Genomic DNA, 17,665 nt, shown 5'->3' with positions numbered 1-17,665 from the left:
GCCTCTGCTCCAGTTACTTCAGGCGGTGCTTTCACGGTCCGCATGTACAAACCGTGTCCACATGATTTTAAGCGCATTTTAACATCGGTATCAGTCAATCGGTCAGTCATTTTCTACCGCTTATTTCATAGTGGGTTGCGGGGGAGCTGGTGCCTATCTCCAGCAGTCTATGGGCGAAAGGCGAGGTACACCGTGGACAAGTCGCCAGTCCATCGCAGGGCAACACACAAACAACCACGCACACACTCATTCATACACCAAAGGGCAATTTAGAGAGACCAATTAATGCCTAGCAGGCATGACATCGGCAGGCACTTTACAAAGTCAGTTAAATCAAATCATACAGATTTGAAGTCGGCTTCATACATTCCAATTAATCCAAACTAAAGTTTTTCTATTTAAGGAAACCCAGCGGATTGCATCTCGTCAGTTACTTGCAGCGTTCACTCCTCCTGGATAAGAATGTAGAGACTGTGGACAGTCCCTTGCATTGACTTTGCAGCAATCGCTCATACTGAGTAGGTACAGGGGTCGGACAATGAAACTGAAACACCTGTCATTTTAGTGTGGGAGGTTTCATGGCTAAATTGGACCAGCCTGGTAGCCAGTCTTCATTGATTGCACATTGCACCAGTAAGAGCAGAGTGTGAAGGTTCAATTAGCAGGGTAAGAGCAGTTTTGCTCAAAATATTGATATGCACACAATATTATGGGTGAAATACCAGAGTTCAAAAGAGGACAAATTGTTGGTGCACGTCTTACTGGCGCATCTGTGACCAAGACAGCAAGTCTTTGTGATGTATCAAGAGCCACGGTATCAAGGGTAATGTCAGCATACCACCAAGAAGGACGAACCACATCCAACAGGATTAACTGTGGACGCAAGAGGAAGCTGTCTGAAAGGGATTTTCAGGTACTAACCCGGATTGTATCCAAAAAACATAAAACCACAGCTGCCCAAATCATGGCTGAATTAAATGTGCACCTCAACTCTCCTGTTTCCACCAGAACTGTCCGTCGGGAGCTCCACAGGGTCAATATACACGGCGGGCTGCTATAGCCAAACCTTTGGTCACTCATGCCAATGCCAAACGTCGGTTTCAATGGAGCAAGGAGCGCAAATCTTGGGCTGTGGACAATGTGAAACATGTATTGTTCTCTGATGAGTCCACCTTTACTGTTTTCCCCACATCTGGGAGAGTTATGGTGTGGAGAAGCCCCAAAGAAGCGTACCAGCCAGACTGTTGCATGCCCAGAGTGAAGCATGGGGGTGGATCAGTGATGGTTTGGGCTGCCATATCATAGCATTCCCTTTGCCCAATACTTGTGCTAGATGGGCGCGTCACTGCCAAGGACTACTGAACCATTCTTGAGGACCATGTGCATCCAATGGTTCAAACATTGTACCCTGAAGGCGGTGCCGTGTATCAGGATGACAATGCACCAATACACACAGCAAGACTGGTGAAGGATTGGTTTGATGAACATGAAAGTGAAGTTGAACATCTCCCATGGCCTGCACAGTCACCAGATCTAAATATTATTGAGCCACTTTGGGTGTTTTGGAGGAGCGAGTCAGGAAACGTTTTCCTCCACCAGTATCACGTATTGACCTGGCCACTATCCTGCAAGAAGAATGGCTTAAAATCCCTCTGACCACTGTGCAGGACTTGTATATGTCATTCCCAAAATGAATTGACGCTTTATTGGCTGCAAAAGGAGGCCCTACACCATACTAATATGTCTAGGTTATATAACCTAGTGTTCGAGTAGTGCTTGTCTTTTCTAAGCTTTTCAGCTTATTTACCACTTATAAAATAAACATGTGTTGCCAATATACATTGTTATATTAGTCCTACCTAGAGGAACTCCACAATCTTAATCACATTGAGCATCCAACATTCAAAACAACTGGCGTGATAGAAAAACATAACATATTTTGTGAACTTCAATTTTTACTGTTATTTGTTAAAATCTCTGTATTTTAGGACAGGATTTAAGTTTAAAAACATTGTCTGTTCTGTTTTTGTTTGCCTTATTTTGAGAATAAAGTGTTAAAAATAAAGATGTTTTAAAATATCTGCTTGTTGACCTTTATTGCACATTTGGTTCTCATTAAGGCTAATTTAAGGTTTTCACTGTACTTACAACACCAGAAATAATCATGAGCTAGGCAGGGCAACCACTGTACACAATATAAATAATTTAAAATGTGTTATTATTTGATATTTGGTGATATTCACCGTTAGCTAAAAATTTTTTAAGGTCTCGAAGTTTGAGCATGCGCAAATGAAAGCAGACAAGCTTATCGTTAGCTCACTGAGCAACAGGGCATGTTTGAGGATAACGCGACCAATTTGTGAGTTTTCATCTTATAGTTATTTTATTTGAGTAAGTAATGTCATTTTACTAATAAATGTAATCGTGTTGACCGTATAAATAGTTAAAATTGAGAAGTAATTTAAAGTTTCGTTTAGTTGCTAACACATGACGACGCGCTGCCGTTTTTCACAAACGCCATTTACAGAAGTTTCTTGGTTTGATACTTTTTCTATTTTTGACGTTTTCACGTTCTGGTCTATTATTGCCTGTGTTGTTACCGTTTTTAACTACTTTAGGGGAATTGTGGGCAGAATGAAAAATTTTCTGACTCAGGGCTTCGGAAGGTGGTGGCAGTGGTGGTGTGCAGCCATCGGTTACTTTATGACAACTATGAAGAACATTTACACTAAATTCTTTATTTTTTTTATTGTTAAAACAAACTGAAAACGTTAAGAATATTGCCCAGTATTATTTTACGTGTAAATGCCTCCCTCCCCTCCCCCAACTCAGTGTTTAGTTTGTGCAGAACAGGCCAAGCTGCAATAACACGTGATCGCCACTAGAGACCGCTGTAGGCACTGCGTCTAGCGTCAATATCGTCAAAGGCTTCATCAATTTCAACCGTACAAGTTTACTCAACCTAATCGAGTGCAAATGCAATGACTTTTACACACATATATCATAGTTACGTTCACATTTAAACGTAAATGTAAGAGGAAATGTACCTTTTTAAATTTTCATCTTAAAGGTGCCCTATTGGAGGAAAGTGTACCAGGTGACCAGAAATATACAAATCGGCTTGTTTTTCAGTGACGTTTTTTAGTTTGAGCTAGGTCATTTTACTTTATTTTCTTCCGCAGAATCAGGTCGGTGCCGTGTAATCACTATTTTTTCTTGTCGCTATTTGTGTTGTGAGCTAATATTTGTTAACGTTTCCGAACCGTGAGTCAAACTGAGGTCTGTCAGAATGACCTGGTCTCCTCCGAGGTATTTCTGGTATCGCTTCTCGGCCTTTTGGCTAAGATCAAGTGTAGTATCTGTTCTTATCAGTTTAATATCTGATACGTCCCCTACCCGGGGACCATATATTAAATTGATTTTTGGAACAGGGAGATGGAATAGGGGCTTGCTCCGTCCACTCCACGCATCGACCTGGTATTGCATTACCTCCAGGAACGGTGCACCTCCCATATATGTTCAATTATAAATTATATATTAATAATAAAACAATAATCTTCGCTTCTCGGTCTTTTGACTAAGACAGCGATCGACACCTCTGGGTGGTGAGAATCTTACCTGTTGTGGTTTAGTCGCTTTCATCTGAAAGAAGTGTTTTTCTCTTTTGTGCAGAAAAGATCAACTTGAAGTAGTTGAAACTTTCTTCACGCTTTTTTAATTTGCTTACTGTTTATAGTATATTTATTGTGTCTTGTGATATTTTTAGACCATTTTAATTATTGCGTCTTAGGTATCTTTTTTTGTTTACCATTTTTATTGGTTTATAGTACTTTTAACCCTTTTAAGGTTTTTAGTGTTTTTTAGTTTGTGGTGCCTCCACCATGTCGGCCAATCATGCCGGCATGCGGAGGCACCACAGCGTCCGTTTTTTATTCAAAGAAAATGATGGTAAGCCAATGGTAATGTCCAGACTAGACTTTTCCAGGAAGCTGATCCAGCAGACATTGAAGTTTACTGCAAATGACCTGAACTGTATCCTGACCCTGCCTTTTAACAAAGGATTTGATGTGAGTTTCTGCACAAGTGCGCTGTTACAAGAGTTTTGGACACGTTTTGAAAATGAAAAACCCCCATTTTCAGCATTCAACGTTGAGAAGCTGACTGATAATACCTTGAAAACAGTTATTGTCAGGATGTTCAATGAGACAGTTAATGCTGAAGACATTTGTATGTGGCTGGGGAGATATTGCACTGTGAAAGGCCAGGCTATGAAGGTGAGGGATGTGGATGGCATCTGGAACTGTGCTTGGAGGGTCCCAATTAAACAATGGGAAGACCCCCAAGGTTTCCAGGGCCTGAAACATCTCCCCTCGATGGTAGTCCTGGGGGAAAACAGAGGCTATATTCACTACCAGGGACAGCCTAAGCTCTGCCGGAGATGTGGAGAGCACGGCCACCTGGTTGAAGCTTGCGACAAATTGTTTTGTGGGAAATGTAGAGAAGTTGGACACATTTTCGATGAATGTACAAATGGTAGAAAATGCAACCTGTGTGGAGAGGAGGACCATCTTTTTCGAGACTGCCCAAAGTCCTTTGCAAACAAGCTTAAAAATAGAAAAATAAATGAACAAACTGAAAAGGTAAGCCAAACTACAACAGTTGAAGAGCTAATTGAAGCAGCTGGGCCAGAAAATTTAAATTTTCCGCCAAAACCTGTGATTGGAGGAGAGGAACAGGTGGAGGCGGGAACAGGGGAGGGGCCTGTAATGTCCCCACACACTGAAACATCCAATGAAGATGAGGACATGCAGGCAGAAGGCGGAGCTATGTCTCAGGATGAGGAAATGGAATCAGATGAGAGTAGTGAGGATGCCCTCCTCCCCGATGCCCAGCTGGCAAAGAGGCCAGCATCAGAGTTGTCTCCTGAGATCATCGTTGCCTTGGAAAAGAGGGGTAGGCTTGGGAACCCCTCAGATAACTCATCTGAGGAGGAGCCCAGAGTCTTCCCCTCTGACTCACCAAATTAAGTCTCTTTTTTGAACATAGCTCTTCAATCAACCCCAAAGGACACTATGTTAAATAAAACCTTGCAACAGAGGCCAACACCTAGAGTCCGGAAGGGGAATGGAGCTCAATCCCTTCCTTGCCCACCCTGTGAAGTGAAGGAGGAGCTCCATTCACAAGAAATTACTTAAACTAGACACCCCACCCCTTTTGGATTTTAAGTGTATTTATTTATATTTAACCGTTTTAACTTCTAAAATGTCAAACCTAGTCACTTTAACCATACTCATGGCCCTCACCTTCTCAACAATCAATGTTAGAAGTGTGAAGTCAAGAGTTAGAGCCCAAAGTGTTTTATCCTTTTTAAGTTCTGTAAAGTTAGATGTGCTTTTAATTCAAGAATGTGCAATACCTTTTTTAACTAACTATACCCAGTGGCAGAACATGTGGCCACAGACGTCGATCTGGAGTGGATCAAACGACAATAAAAATGATGGAGTGGCCATTTTAATAAAAAATCCTCAGGTTCTGGTGAAGGGAAGCACTGTGGTGAGAGAAGGACGAGCACTTTTAGCAAATTTGACTTTTATGGGACAGGATTTTAACCTCTTAAATATTTATGGTTTTAATGACAAACATGACAGGTATGACCTTTTAGAGGAGCTGCGGCCCCACATGCTTGGAAAGAAACCACTTATCGTCGGGGGAGATTTTAATTGCATTTTAAGCAGAAAAGATAGGAAAAGAGCAAAACAAGATTTTAAGGTGGATAAGACATCGCTTTTACTGCAGGGAATAGTTAGGGATTTTAAACTTGTCGATTGTTTTAAAGCAATGCATCCCAGAGAGGAGGGCTTCACCTGGGTCAGTGATGATGGTTCCAAAGCCTCTCGCATAGACTATGTTTTTACTCGGGACTGTTCACCAACGGATGCTAGATTGACACCGGTGTTCTTTTCCGATCACTTAATGCTGTCCTGCACTCTTTCACTTTCTTTGGGTGTGACGACAGGGAGAGGTCTGTGGAAGCTCAACTGCTCCCTTTTGGACAACCAGGCTTTGGCCGACCAATATAGGGAGCAGTATCGGGAGTGGCAGACCCTCCAGGACTTATACGAAACACGTGCACTGTGGAGGGAGATGGTGAAGGGAAGGACCCAGACTTTCTTTCGACTGGCCGGGAAAAGGAAAAAAGAAAAAGAAAACAGACGCATGATGGGGCTGCAGAAACGTTTGCAACGGTACTACATTTTAAATCAACAGGGAATTAATTTTAATAACGAAATTAAAGAAATTAAAAGAGAAATGTCAGCCTTGACTGACATAAAAAGCATAGGAGTTATCTTAAGAAGTAGAGAGAGGGAAATAGAAGAAGGAGAAAAATGTACGAGATACTTTTTAAAGAAAATTTTAAGTAAACCATGCTTTATCTCAGAGCTAAGACAGGAACATGGATGTCTAGCTAAAAGTACAAAAGAAATAACCAAAACAGTAGAAGATTTATATTGCAAATTATATAAAGAAAAAGCTGTATCCATGGAGAACATCACAGAAACCTTAAGTTTTATCGAAAAAACTGTCAAAGATGGCATGCTTTTAGGTCAGGATTTTACCAGTTTAGAGCTCGATAAATGTCTTAAAAGTTTTAAGAGAGGGAAGTCCCCAGGATCAGATGGACTCCCTCTAGAGTTTTACTTGACTTTTTGGGACATTTTAGCACCTGACTTACTTGTTGTTTTTACAGATTTTAGCCAACTGGACAGACTCCCAGACAGTTTTAGAGAAGGGATAGTGACTCTTATCTATAAAGATAAAGACAAGACAGACTTAAGAAACTGGAGACCCATTACCCTTTTAAACTGTGACTGCAAACTTTTTAGCAAACTTTTAGCCATACGTATGCGCTTGGTTTTAAAAGAAATCATCCACCCGGATCAAGCCTGTGCCATTGAAGGCAGGAAGATCACCGACAGCCTCGTACTGATTCGAGACACCATCTGTTTTGCGAGAGACAGAAACATTCGGCTAGTAGTCCTAAATTTAGATTTTGAGAAAGCCTTTGATCGGGTCTCGCACCAGTACCTTTTCCAGGTACTGCATAAAATGGGTTTTCCTGAAAGGTTTTTAGTCTGGGTGGGACTGCTGTATCGGGACATTTCCAGCAAATTCATGGTAAATGGGCATCTGACAAAAGCAGTAAAAATTAACTGCGGTGTCCGTCAGGGTTGTCCGTTATCTGCCCTCCTGTACGTGATTTGTATAGAACCGTTGGCACAGATCTTGAGAAGAGACCCACAAATCAGGGGGGTAGGAATACCAGGAGGAGGAGGACAAACAACAGGATGACATCAACATTTTATGTACTGACCTTTTATCTGTAAACAGAGCTCTTGATGTGACCGACTGGTTTGGACAAGCCGCTGGCTCAAAACTAAATAAAAATAAAACGAGAGCACAATTTTATGGACTGTGGGCGACAACCGAAACGACAGGACTTCCACTAGATGTGACACAGACTGACCAACGAATACTGGGCATCAAATTTAACAATGTGGGTGAAGGAGACACAAACTGGGTGGACATGATAGGTAAAGTAAAGCAACGACTGGGATTCTGGGGACTTAGGAAATTGACTTTTGAAGGCAAGGTTTTAATCATTAAAGCAGTGATTGTACCTTTGCTTTTATTGACCAGTTCTGTTTTTTTACCACCCAGGAGAGTGATTTTAGAATTGGAACGTGCCATTTTTTATTTCTTGTGGGGCTCCAAATGGGAAAGACTGAGAAGAGACATAATGAAGAAGCCAAAGGAGAAGGGAGGAAAAGGGGTCCCTGACCTGTACCTGTTTTTAGGAAGCTTATACACAAGCACCCACCTGAAGCAGGCTATGGATCCCTCCAGCAATCCAAAAACCAAAGCGATGACGAGATTTTGGATGGGATCTTTTTTGAGACAGTTGAAACTTTTAAGCCCTGATCTTAGAATACCTGTGGCCTTTAACATGCCACCAGCTTACTCTCTTATAAAGAAGTTTTTATTGCATTTTAACTTGGAAAAAGAAGAGCAGAACATTTTAATTAACCACCGCTCTCTCATTTCTGTTGTGCAGGAGCAGGAACAAGTGACTCCAGTGCGCGGCCTCTCTTTTGGGGAGCCCAAGACAGTTTGGCTCAATGTGAACCATCCCAGGCTCCCAAACAGACTTCGAGACTTGTCATGGATGGTGGCTCACGAGATCCTCCCAGTCAGGACCGTCATGCACTCTCGGGGCATGTCAGTAACATCTGTGTGCCCCCGACCAGGTTGTGGCGCGCCTGAATCGGTGAGGCACCTGCTCTGGGAGTGCAGCGCTGCCGTAGACCAGTGGGCAAAGGCCAGCTCCTTACAATTCCCGTACTTACCGGCAAGGGAGGTCCTCACAGCACAACTAGTGCTTTACGGGGTGAGCCGTGGCATACACACAGAGAAAAAGGACTTTGCCGAGATGTGGCTCACCCTTGCCGCCATCAAAGACGCCATATGGACCTCCAGAAACTTGCTGGTAAGGAAGCACAAGCAGATTCCCCCCGTGGCTGTGATCCAGATGGCAGCAGCAACAAGGAAGTCGACCACAGCTGCAGGCGGCAGGCCTAGGACACAGCCACAAAGAAGCATCGCCTCTGTGCCCATTCGGACGAAGGAGCCGGAGCCACACAAACAAAGGTTAAAGCAGCGCCGGCCTGGCTCTCCGGGTGAGGCAGGTGGGAAGGAGCATCAGGGTGGGGATCCCCTCTGAGCACCATGACTGTTCGGGAGAATGAGATGGTTTTCTATGACTTTTTAAGGAGTCACCCCGCTCCTACACAAATTTTAAAAATTGCACTGTCACTTTAAAAAAACAATATATATGACGTTTTTAAACATCTCTTAAGATCAGAGGACTAATCCTATTGTTTTATTATTGTATTATTGTAATGTATTGTATTACCTGAAGAACTATGCTCTGAATGTATGTGTCAATAAATTTTTTCGAAAGAAAAAAAAAATCTGTTCTTATCGCCCCTTCTTCAGCCAGGGACACGCCCGCTTCCTGGAAACCTACCAGTCACTTCCCACTGTGAGCGTCCAGCCCTCCCCTGATGGCCAATGGGATGAGAGAATTAGAGGCTGATGTAAACTCCAGTGCTCCTTTGTTGGAGGTGAATCTCTTTTTAAAACAGGAGTTCAACTATGTTGTAGTGTCGTTTGTGAGTGGTGGTATGATGGAGCAGGAGACTGACAGTGGAATGTAGGATTCGTCTGCAGTAACGAGGACGCTGCTCCGGTCCGTCAGAGTGAAGAGGCTGAGCTTGAAGAGGAAATTGGTCTAAATTCATTGCAGTAAATTTTCCACATGTCTGAAATACTTTGATCCCAGATATTTGGAGGTTTTCCTATAGAGGAAAGACCCTGGGCCCGACCCAGAACTCGCTGGGCAGATGATAAAACCCTCCTGGCCTGTTAGCACCTTGGGATCCGTCTGGATCTAGCTTTGAAGTATTGCTGGCGTGGATGTTTGGGTATGTCTGCTACCTTTAAACCCTGATCTCAGATGAGCAGAAGACAATCACTAGTTATTTCATATTTTTAGCTGCTGTTTTGTAAATAAATTGGATTGTCTGTATGTTGGAATAATTCAGACACTGTCGTATTTTGTTTAAACATTTGTTTGAACGTGTGTATTTTCTCTCTGCAGGTGTTGGAGATGTTAAAGAAGCGCGGCGAATGCTCAGGAGAAAACTTTGACACCGTGGGGCTGCTGCAGACCCTCTGCCTGGTAAAGATGGATACCGTGAATGGAAAGAGAAGCACGGCCAAACTGGATCAGGTCAAAATGAATGCTGCTGGCGGAGCAGCCAACGATGGAGCAGCTCTGAACAACCTCAGCCATCCGAACTCCACATCTGGAAACGATATCAAGATGGAAGCAGAGATGCAAGGTAGATACAATCCTTGCTGGATTTACTGGGTTTCAGGAAACTCTGGAAAAGCATTAAAACAAATGAAAGTCATGCATTCCACTAATTGGTGATCTTCTGTCTGAATGAAAAGAAACACTTGTGCTTTGTTCTGGTTTTATTCTGGTTATTTCATCTTGCAGCTGAGCTCACAGAACCACCTTTGTACCTAGTTTGACAATTAAAGAAACAGGCTTTGATCTGAACTTTAATCTGGTAATTTCATGGTTTAAAAGTATTTCAGCTTGAAATGTCAATCCCATTGCTTTTGTAATAAATCACTAGTAGATGTCACTGTTTGTCTTTTTATAAAAAGAAAATTAAATCAGATTATTCTGCTGTTTCTATTTGGGTTTTTACTCATTTTGCTAAACAGAGACTCATGCAGCTGGCAGAATACGTTTTCTAATAGACTGCTGCCTTTTAGCATGTTTAGCTAAAACTCAAAACAGAAATAAAAATTTTTTAAAGAATGTTTTCTGTTTTAACAGTTTTTATGTTGGGTTAAATTTATCAAGGAAAACCAGTTTCCAGTTGATGCATTTGGTTTTTCAGAACACAAACAGGAATGACAGATAAAAGCAGACAGATCTGAACAAAGGATGAATTTCTTATCACTGTGTGATCAATATTGTAATAGAAACTGTGCATACCCATTACTGAAGTGTTGAATAAAAAATTACAAATGCATTGAACAATGACCAAAGCAGGTAAATTTGATTTATTATAGATAAAAAGATGTTGAATGACAAACAAATATGCTGCCAGGTAACAGTAGTGAGGAATATGAATCTTGATTGAATTTTGTTATTTGTTTCAGAGCTCAGTCCATTGTTGCCAGGAACCGACGAGACAGGCTGCAAAGCTGAAGAAGGCGGGACTCTTCGTCAGCGAGTGATGTGATTGGCTGGATTGAACTGAACTGCAGCCCCTACTCATGATGGATCCATAAAGATGCTCTGAACCTGTGGATTCATCAACATGGAGCTGACCTTTTCTCCTTTTGTCTTATGGAAAATCACTTGAAACTGACGTCAAAAGACTAAAACGTGTGTTGGTTGGGATTTCAGGCTTTCACTGAATTTGTTTGTTAAACTGTTTGTATTTCAGATGTGATGGTTAAAAACACTATAAAACCAAAGTATACCCAGAGTTTATCGTTTGACCAAGCACCATCAGAGGAGCTGCACTGACAGCAAAGCTGAAATCAAATCATCTGTTATTCAGACTTTAGCTGAATTATTGTTTGAATCTGCACTGCAGATCTATTGTTTGCTTCATCTCATCTCTAAAGTGACAGATTCTTCTGAGGATGCACATAATCCAGAGGAAGAACACATCTGCTGGATGAGCTGAATATAAAATCTGCTTATTGGGTTTTAAGTAAAATGTTTAAATGCATGCATTCATTTTAATTTGCGATGTCCGTTTGGGAGCGTTTAGTTTTAATGAGATGGTCATTCACATTTCAGGATGTTTTTAATGCTTTAAAATGGGAATACCATAGTGTGGTTTGTTGTTTACCACTGTGATGTTTTCAGGTCATGATTTTCTTAATAATAATAATGAATAATATGAATGTCTAAGCTGATTTTTCTGCTGAAGGACTGGATTGTTTTCTCAAGTTCAGATCTCTTTATTGATATCTTTGATGTACAGATGCATTAAGCTTTTATATTAGGAATATATTTTCCTGTTTAAAAAAGATAGATGTTTATCACGATCCATAACTGCACAAATCCTCAGCAGAATTGAAATAATATGAACAAAAATGTGCAACTTACCAAAATGTGGGTATTTTTAATGAAAGCCTTTTTTGTGATGATGTTGACTGTGGTATTGAGATGATGGGCAGGTGTAACTGTCTGTAGTATTAAAGCGGAGGTTTAATGTTCTTACAGCTGAATTATTGTCTGTTTTCGTAGTTTCACTGTAATGTTGGAGTTCATTCAGAAGAAAAAAGGTTGAATCACATTTAGTCTGATCTTCATTTTGGGCCGTGGCTCCATGTTTTTGTTCTTCAAAATGTTTTTACACAAAGGAGTAAATCCTGGTTAATTTTTACCAGCGCCGAATGTGTATATGTGACAAAGTTTCCAGATCAGTCGAGTCCAAACCTTTTCCAAAGCCGGCTGTTTTTATCAAGAAAACGAAATCTCTTAGAAATGGTTAATCTATACCTGCTTATTAATATTTTCAGTAGTTATTGCATAACTAAACCAATAATATTTTAATTAAACAACCAAAGTAGTCAGTTTTTTGTAGTAAATGGATTTGTAGATCTATGTGGATCCAAAAAGCCATTCTTCTTGCAGGATAGTGGCCAGGTCACTACGTGATACTGGTGGAGGAAAACGTTTCCTGACTCGCTCCTCCAAAACACCCCAAAGTGGCTCAATAATATTTAGATCTGGTGACTGTGCAGGCCATGGGAGATGTTCAACTTCACTTTCATGTTCATCAAACCAATCTTTCACCAGTCTTGCTGTGTGTATTGGTGCATTGTCATCCTGATACACGGCACCGCCTTCAGGGTACAATGTTTGAACCATTGGATGCACATGGTCCTCAAGAATGGTTCGGTAGTCCTTGGCAGTGACACGCGCCCATCTATCACAAGTATTGGGCCAAGGGAAAGCCATGATATGGCAGCTCAAACCATCACTGATCCACCCCCATGCTTCACTCTGGGCATGCAACAGTCTGGGTGGTACGCTTCTTTGGGGCTTCTCCACACCGTAACTCTCCCAGATGTGGGGAAAACAGTAAAGGTGGACTCATCAGAGAACAATACATGTTTCACATTGTCCACAGCCCAAGATTTGCGCTCCTTGCACCATTGAAACCGACATTTGGCATTGGTTGAAGTGACCAAAGGTTTGGCTATAGTAGCCCGGCCGTGTATATTGACCCTGTGGAGCTCCCGACGGACAGTTCTGGTGGAAACAGGAGAGTTGAGGTGCACATTTAATTCCGCCGTGATTTTGGCAGCCGTGGTTTTATGTTTTTTGGATACAATCCGGGTTAGCACCCGAACATCCCTTTCAGACAGCTTCCTCTTGCGTCCACAGTTAATCCTATTGGATGTGGTTCGTCCTTCTTGGTGGTATGCTGACATTACCCTGGATACTGTGGCTCTTGATACATCACAAAGACTTGCTGTCTTGGTCACAGATGCGCCAGCAAGACGTGCACCAACAATTTGTCCTCTTTTGAACTCTGGTATGTCACCCATAATGTTGTGTGCATTTCAATATTTTGAGCAAAACTGTGCTTTTAATTAAACAGTTTCATCCACACTTGATGTTCCAGGATCTCGGCATCAGTTCTTCTTTTTACAAACTGGATCTTGGACTTCTTTACCAGCCCACCAGAGATGCAAGAATCAGCTTTGGTATCCCACAGGGGTGTGTGCTAAGCACTGTTGTGGATTTTCTAATCAAAGTGGGAGAGAAGACAACTCATTAACAAGAGAAAGACCGGATTTTATCTTTATAAGTTTATTCAAAGGCATGCAGCATTTGAAGACCCTGTCACTGAACGAGTCAGTGAAGCAGAGCCCTGAACAACATTTACAGACAGTATTTATACCAGTATGTGGGTGTTATCTCAACTTAAAACAGTTTGGAAATATAGCCCCTAGACCCCTCCCTGGGTCAGAGGTAACAAAGTTATTTATGAGGGCACCCATCTACCATCCCTTGACATAAAACACTTCAGGGAGTGTTAACCATAAACTCTTCTGATAATGAATTTAGAACCCATCTCCTCTAAGTAACCAAACACAGAGGTCATAGATGAGAGGGGTAAAAAGAAGGTCAGAGCATTAAAATAATTTTCCACAACAGCACCCTGTTGTAAAGCCTGTTTACTCATGACTGTACAGCCATAAACAAATCAAATGTCATCAGTAGAGCCACTTGGGATTAGGAAAATTATGATAATTTTGAAATGATTATTTCAGTTACAGTTAACTTATGATGTATTCTCTGACTGTGGAGAATAGGCCACCTAAGATATGCACCAAGAGTGGGAATTAAGGGCTGTTAGAGTCCAACTGGAAAACTATGTTATCAATGTACAATACATGGTTTAATCTTACAATATAGTATTTCATGGACACATCAAGGCTACGTGGAGGAGAATATGACCCAGAAAGCACTGAAGAGGCAGAGGGGGAGAAACAGCTGCTGTAGAGAGTACCTTCCACTTGTGGAGCATTAAGAGTCTTTTAGCAGGCTGTATCACTGCTTGGTATGGTGGCTGTAATGATGTAGACTGCATGCAGAGGGAGGTGAAGTCAGCACAGTACATCAGCAGGGTTGAACTGACAGCCATCCAGGAGCTCTACAACAGCACTGTAGAAGCAAGGAGCAGCAGACCCTTTCTGGTCCTCGCTATTCCAGTCAGACAATGTTCCTGCTTCTGCCTTCAGGAAGGAGGGACAGAAACATCTGGACACGTATCAGCAGATCTTAGACCAGTTTCTAGCCACAGACTATTAGGAACTGCTTGAAATTTATATTTTGAAGTCAGTAATTTTATGTGAATTCAAAAATATGACGCCACTATCCACTGCAGCCAGTTCTCTATAACCTATGATGAAAAATAGCTTCTTGGCCAACTCTGGTGCATTTGCAGCGATGCTATTAATGTACCAGGTCCCAGTGAAATTAACCTAATCTATTTTTGATATTCCTTTTCAGATGTTTTTTTTCAAGTGAAATATTTTAATTTCTGACAGGCAGCTGTATTTCTGACCCGCTTCTTTGCTTTGAAACTAAGAACTGCACTAAGAAAAAGTTTTGTTCCTCTGACCAAACTAATGTTATACAGGTCCTTCTCAAAATATTAGCATATTGTGATAAAGTTCATTATTTCCCATAATGTAATGATGAAAATTTAACATTCATATATTTTAGATTCATTGCACACTAACTGAAATATTTCAGGTCTTTTATTGTCTTAATACGGATGATTTTAGCATACAGCTCATGAAAACCCAAAATTCCTATCTCACAAAATTAGCATATCATTAAAAGGGTCTCTAAACGAGCTATGAACCTAATCATCTGAATCAACGAGTTAACTCTAAACACCTGCAAAAGATTCCTGAGGCCTTTAAAACTCCAAGCCTGGTTCATCACTCAAAACCCCAATCATGGGTAAGACTGCCGACCTGACTGCTGTCCAGAAGGCCACTATTGACACCCTCAACCAAGAGGGTAAGACACAGAAAGAAATTTCTGAACGAATAGGCTGTTCCCAGAGTGCTGTATCAAGGCACCTCAGTGGGAAGTCTGTGGGAAGGAAAAAGTGTGGCAGAAAACGCTGCACAACGAGAAGAGGTGACCGGACTCTGAGGAAGATTGTGGAGAAGGGCCGATTCCAGACCTTGGGGGACCTGCGGAAGCAGTGGACTGAGTCTGGAGTAGAAACATCCAGAGCCACCGTGCACAGGCGTGTGCAGGAAATGGGCTACAGGTGCCGCATTCCCCAGGTCAAGCCACTTTTGAACCAGAAACAGCGGCAGAAGCGCCTGACCTGGGCTACAGAGAAGCAGCACTGGACTGTTGCTCAGTGGTCCAAAGTACTTTTTTTGGATGAAAGCAAATTCTGCATGTCATTCGGAAATCAAGGTGCCAGAGTCTGGAGGAAGACTGGGGAGAAGGAAATGCCAAAATGCCAGAAGTCCAGTGTCAAGTACCCACAGTCAGTGATGGTCTGGGGTGCCGTGTCAGCTGCTGGTGTTGGTCCACTGTGTTTTATCAAGGGCAGGGTCAATGCAGCTAGCTATCAGGAGATTTTGGAGCACTTCATGCTTCCATCTGCTGAAAAGCTTTATGGAGATGAAGATTTCATTTTTCAGCACGACCTGGCACCTGCTCACAGTGCCAAAACCACTGGTAAATGGTTTACTGACCATGGTATCACTGTGCTCAATTGGCCTGCCAACTCTCCTGACCTGAACCCCATAGAGAATCTGTGGGATATTGTGAAGAGAACGTTGAGAGACTCAAGACCCAACACTCTGGATGAGCTAAAGGCCGCTATCGAAGCATCCTGGGCCTCCATAAGACCTCAGCAGTGCCACAGGCTGATTGCCTCCATGCCACGCCGCATTGAAGCAGTCATTTCTGCAAAAGGATTCCCGACATAATTGGCCTGGAACAACCCAACGATGGAGTCCGAGTCCAAATAACTTAGAGTCGATGTGAAGGGAATTCATTGTGCCATGGCATCTTACCAGTAAGTCGGTTTGTTTAATCTGTGACATTTATGGTTTCGTTATATTGCTTTTTAACTAAATATATGAACATTTTCAGGGGTTTTTAGCACCTTTTCGCCGAGGTTTGGGCGCTGGCGGCGTCTCCTCGGCGCCATGTTTGGCTCATAGCGTTTCTCTGCAGGTTGTGTTCACCTGAGACGCTAAAAGACGATTAATGCAAACAAAATGACCAGATAAATGGGTTGTCCGTGTTTAGAAAAGCACAGGTTGGATTAAATGTAGATATTAATAAGTGTATTACGCTACCTCGTTGTGTGGGCCGCTGACCTGCTCGGTCCAATTTCATTTTGTGTATTTTTTTTTCAATTCTGGTCACTAATAAGAGATAAATAGGATTCACCTAAACAACCTTTTTATTACTATGTATGTTTTAGTTTAAGGTTTTAGTTTAAGGCTTTTAATGGCGTTTTTAAAAGCAGTGACGGAAGAAAATTGCATTTTCTTTAAATGTCCAGCAGGGGAAGCATAACTTATGAAGGGGTTCATGGGCTTCAGATGGTCACAAACGTTTTGACTTTTATTAAATATATTTGTTCCGAAGTGTTAGGACCAGCTGGCATAGTCATGTTGGCTGGGCTCTGGTTCAAGCAGCAGCAATTACAGACTCACCTGGCAGTTTTAGGAGGTTTATAGAAAACACAAGGTAGAAAACATCAGGTTTCTGCACCAGGACCAGGCCAAACACTGGAAGGAGAAGGTCAGGATTAGTTGGTGGTAAGGTTAGGTTGAATATGGGGTCTTGTAATAGGTTGAATAAGTGGCCTGCTGTTTGGTGATGAAGATGGAGGTTCAGAGAAGATAAGCAACCCTGAGTCTAAGATTGGCAGATTGATAGTGTTTGAGATGGAAGGGCATCTGTTTGTTCTTCCCCAGAATGAGGCTGATTGAGACACCTCAGTTAACAGAGGATGGAGAGGCAAGAGATGGATGGTTTACCAAACTGCAGCTTAACAAGGATCAAGGAGGGATCTTCTGGAAAATCCAGAGACTGAGGAACACCAGCCATCAAGGTACAAACCTGACGAAGTTTACTGGAGCAGGATCCTAGAAGGAAGGAGACAATGGTATAATCAGCAATCAAAATACTTCATGAAGAAGTCAGCAAGATCTGGCCTGATTACTACACTATGTGAACTAACAACCTGGTGTCTTTCAGGGATTCTGCTCTTTTTAAGCACCTCTTGATTGGTTCAACGAGCTGCAGCTGCGGAGCCTGTCAGTCACACCCTGCTGAAGAGGTGAGGGAGGACAAACAGAAAAACACAACACAAACCTTCACATCAGTCAGGAAGTGTAACACCAGCAAAAACTCTGCTATATCAATTGTTTCTCATAATTGTTCTATTTTTACCTGGTGTGTGGTATTTATTTTCTCTTATTTACTCTCACTTTCCTG

At 42.0% G+C, this 17,665-nt stretch overlaps 2 long non-coding RNA genes and 1 other non-coding gene across 4 annotated transcripts in view; 2 read left to right on the top strand and 1 right to left on the bottom strand.

Moving 5' to 3' along the window:
- Positions 1-3,320: 3,320 nt before the first annotated feature.
- On the top strand, positions 3,321-3,511 carry LOC124884782. The gene has a single exon (XR_007042505.1). It is a non-coding gene; the product is annotated as a U2 spliceosomal RNA (small nuclear RNA).
- A 9,990-nt stretch (positions 3,512-13,501) lies between these two features.
- LOC124883620 lies at positions 13,502-17,428 on the bottom strand. Its single transcript, XR_007042253.1, has 4 exons — positions 17,412-17,428; positions 17,288-17,313; positions 16,879-16,953; positions 13,502-14,405 (listed from the first exon to the last, which is right to left on the bottom strand). It is a non-coding gene; the product is annotated as an uncharacterized LOC124883620 (long non-coding RNA).
- The window catches only part of LOC124883618, a 30,719-nt gene continuing 29,199 nt past the window's right edge, over positions 16,146-17,665 (top strand). For both annotated transcript variants that reach the window (XR_007042251.1, XR_007042250.1), the window contains exons 1-3: positions 16,146-16,229; positions 17,143-17,279; positions 17,426-17,507. This is a non-coding gene — a long non-coding RNA (uncharacterized LOC124883618). The remainder of the gene's footprint in view (positions 16,230-17,142; positions 17,280-17,425; positions 17,508-17,665) is intronic.

This window comes from Girardinichthys multiradiatus, chromosome 18, assembly GCF_021462225.1.
Source record: "Girardinichthys multiradiatus isolate DD_20200921_A chromosome 18, DD_fGirMul_XY1, whole genome shotgun sequence".
Lineage (NCBI taxonomy): Eukaryota > Metazoa > Chordata > Actinopteri > Cyprinodontiformes > Goodeidae > Girardinichthys > Girardinichthys multiradiatus.
This window is presented reverse-complemented; position numbering and strand designations above follow the sequence as displayed.